Source organism: Pteronotus mesoamericanus, unplaced genomic scaffold (assembly GCF_021234165.1).
Source record: "Pteronotus mesoamericanus isolate MK-2021 breed Mesoamerican mustached bat unplaced genomic scaffold, CSHL_Meso_final scaffold_232, whole genome shotgun sequence".
In the NCBI taxonomy this organism is placed as follows: domain Eukaryota; kingdom Metazoa; phylum Chordata; class Mammalia; order Chiroptera; family Mormoopidae; genus Pteronotus; species Pteronotus mesoamericanus.
Genome location: NW_026555311.1, coordinates 3,042,392 through 3,046,404, shown reverse-complemented (window position 1 = coordinate 3,046,404; position 4,013 = coordinate 3,042,392). Strand labels below are relative to the sequence as shown.

At 31.5% G+C, this 4,013-nt stretch overlaps 1 non-coding gene across 1 annotated transcript; it reads right to left on the bottom strand.

Moving 5' to 3' along the window:
- Positions 1-2,932: 2,932 nt before the first annotated feature.
- On the bottom strand, positions 2,933-3,036 carry LOC129085459 (U6 spliceosomal RNA). Its single transcript, XR_008530712.1, has one exon. It is a non-coding gene; the product is annotated as a U6 spliceosomal RNA (small nuclear RNA).
- Positions 3,037-4,013: the final 977 nt, after the last annotated feature.

Sequence of the window (4,013 nt, the reverse complement as noted above, 5' to 3'; positions counted from 1 at the left end):
GCAATCCCTGCAGAGTGTTTGTTTTGCATAGGAGAAAAACAAAGATGAGAAAAAAATCACTTATGTTGTGTTTGTAATTAATTTAAGCAAAGTAAAAGCGTCTGTGTCTGGTATGCTGATGTTTAACCCGACTTAGCTTTAAAAGTTTGCCTCTGTATTCATTACATAGTGACATGGAATTTAATACAAAGAAATCCCCTTTCCTCCCAATCTTTCCTATGTTCCATAAAGGTGGTTCCAGCTAAAGACTTTAGTCTTTCAGAAATTTACAAGTATTAATGAAAAGTCATTTGCCTATTTATCATCTCTTACATGAACAAATCTTAATTAAGCCCTTATTATTTACCCAACCACCCCAAAAGTTTCTGTTTATTGTGTACCTAATTTGTGTCAGGCATATATACTATATGCTAGTTATATGTTCAAGCTCATATCATGTCATACCAGGATATGTACACTTACTCTAGCATACACAGTAATATGGCATGATGTGTTCTGAATTATAATTTGAATTACAGCTCTCCAGGTTAGTACGTCAAACTCAGATATTGCATAAGCTCAAATTGGCATCTCAAAGAAGAAAAGCAGAAAATATTTTGAAATATATGAGAATAAAAAGGCAACTTATCAAAATTTGTGGGACGCAGTAAAAGCAGAGCTTAGAGAGAAACTTATAGCATTTTACATAAATTAGAAAAGAAGGAGGCTCTAAAATCAATTATCTAAGTTTTTTACCCTAGGAACCTAAATTTAGGAATATGAAGACACAAGTTTTATGTTAATTTTAATATCTAAGTGTTATATGTACAGTTTCTGTGAAAAAATAATATATTTCTTTATAAATATGTTATTGATATGTTATATATAAATTTATATTAAATATATGTTTTAATATAATTGCTGCCTCAATTATACATTAGTGAATTGTAAGAGATATTATTTTCTATTGTTCCAATAATGGAGGAGAACAGACATATGAATAAAACAAAATTGAGTATTAGAACTAATGGTAAAATAAATGGCATGTTACTTTATGGTTTTATGTGTAGAACATCGAAATTTTGACTTCAAATAGCTGAGGAAAAGAATTCTGAGTCCCCTTTACCAAAACATTTCTCTATATTTCTCTATAATCTACTATCATTGTTGACAATAGATCATTCTCAAATATAGTGACCTTTTTTTCTCAAATTTAATTTCTGAAGTAAGAAAAATAAGAATAATTACACTAACCCACACCAATCTGACTTAACTCATTCCAAGAGTGAAATTTCTTGTGTGAAGGTCACCAATAAGCTCCAAATATCCTTTCTGCTTCCCAGCAACTTTTACGACAAGACATGCTCTATGGTGAAAACACTTTCTCCTTTCGCTTCTATGACACCACACAGAACCTGTTTTCCTCCTTCATGTACCAACCTATGGGTCTCTTTTGCTGACTCTTCCTACAGGCTTTTATTCGAACATCTTTCTTTTCCCTGTATACATTCTCTGAAGGCAGCTTCACCCCAGTCTCACGTTAAGTAAATTTAGGTGCTTAAGATTTTCAGATACATCGTTCCAGTCCCTATCTTTTTCATAAACTCCTAAATCCTATATTTATATCCATGTGCTTACCTGATATTTCTCCTTGTATGTCTTGAATGAGCTAAACATCAAGAATACAATTCCTTATTCTGTTCTAAAAACGGTTTCTCCCAATGCATTCTCCACTACCAAAAAAATGGCAACAGTATCCTTCTAGTTTCTCTGACCAAAAATTTGGGAGATATACTTAATTTTTTCCTTTCCCTGGTTGCCTTAATTCAAGACAATAAGAAAGCTTGTCAGTTCTGCCTTGTAAATATATTTCAGCAGTTGATTCTCTTCCAGCTCCAGCTTCTGCCCCGTTCCAGGGATGGATATTTCAGACTCTATGATGTTATCAAAGACCCTACTTTCTTCCGTCCTTCCAGGAGTCAAAGGACAGTGTTGAATCAAGAGAAGTTTGAAAGCCTCCTTTACCTCTATTGTACGTGACGTTAATTGCTAGATTGCATGCTTTTGGCTTGTATTTTAGAAATACTTATTATGGGAAGATCACAGTGGTCTAGCTAGTTTAAAAGGAGTATGAACTCCACAGACAGGAAGAAGGAATATATTCACATCAGGTAAAAGAAAGAAAGAGAAAGAGAGAGGAAGGAAGAATGGACAATTCTATAGTTTTAGATTATTATGTAAAATCCAAATGTCAAGTGGAAGTACTTTTCATCTTCTGCTACCTGAATAGGAGCAGTACACTTTATATAGCTTGTTAGAATACATGTAGCAATTTGGTTTGATACAGATGAAGAAAACATGAGATTAATTGATTTCCTAGTTAGGTTATGTATGATGTGTGCTAAATTGTTTCTGACTTCACATTTCATTTTAAAATTAACTTCTTTTATTGCTTTTATTCCAAAATTTAACATCTTTTTATTTTATATAACATTGTGAAAGCAATTCAATTTCGACTGAAATTTAAAAACTTGTCATCCAGGCTAAATTTTTACTGTTTTGATAAAAGGATTATTATTATTAAAAGAACATAATAGTTATAATTCTCACACCTGATCTTACCTTTGTAATTCCTTCTCTTTATTATTATCAACCTAATCTTGCTGGAGGAGAATCTAAGTGTGTAAAATATCTTTTTTTTTATTTCTTTTTTATTGTTGTTCAATTACAGTTGTCCCAGCATGTTAAATGTCTTAAAGGAAATAAGCAAAATAACCAAGATAGATCCAGTTGTAAATTCTATGCTTCTAAACAATAAATGCTCAAAGGGAAAGATATTTTTTTCCACATGGGGTGACTTATCCAAATACAATATGTTGAGTTTCTTTTGCTTTATTTATTTTAGAGTTTTTCACATAGCCTTTGTTTCATGAATAGGCTTTATTTATTTATTAAAAGCATGGAAACACTTCATGAATTTGTTGTCATCCTTGATGGGGTCACATTAATCTTCTCTGTATCATTCCAATTTTAGTATGTGTGCTGCTGAAGAGACACTGCACATCTTTTATTTTAAAATTTTATTATTTTGTTCTGATTAAAAGAATAGATGCAGGGAGGTTTCTTGTGTGTGACATTATAGGTAAATTCCTTCAGAACTATGCTCCTAAGGAATACTTTTCAAATGATAACAGGAATAGCCCAGACTTCAGATGCTGTCAATAGATTACCTTGGACTTAAGTCTGAGCCAGCCACTTACCAGCTCAGAACGTAGACAAGATATTTTATATCTCTAAATCTCAGTTTCCTCTTGTTATGAAGGGCAGCTTCCTCCCTACCACATGAAACTTCAAATATTTTCTTGTGAATAAATGTCCTTTTCATGAAGGAGTTTAATGATTAAAGGCATATTTATAGAAGAAATGAATTTTCTAACTACAACTCCTCATTATATTATTCAGAAAGTTTTTAAGCTTTATGAGCTGTAGGAGTTCAACATCACCATAATTTTCAATGTAAACTGTTGAACTGACTTCTAGAAGTTGAGTTTGAGGGAAAACTTACATGAAATATTATGATCACATTCTTTTAATTGGAATCCAGCTTATTCTATTGGATTACCATTTTCCTAAAGAACAAACACACTTATGTCTGACTTCACTTTTACTTTTATTTTTCAAAAATCTCATTCATGGCCCTCCCCTCCCCTGTCTCTAAAAATAAATAAATAAAATTTTTTAAAAAAATAATAAAAAAATTTAAATAAAAAAGGAAAAAACAAAAAAAATTTCACTTGTGGAATCTGAAGACCAATGCTGGTAAGTTAAAGAATGTGAACGTGTCAAAATTCAATTTCTTTGATCTAATAAAACTGGCTTGAATTAAATGCTATCATGAACAGTAGAGTCCTTCCTCATTTAACACATGTGTCATAGAAATTTTAATTGGAAAAAAATTTCTTGTTAACTGTACTGTACACTGCTTTTGAGGGTAGTCTTATTACTATTAAATACCACTTAAAGTTATACAGCAA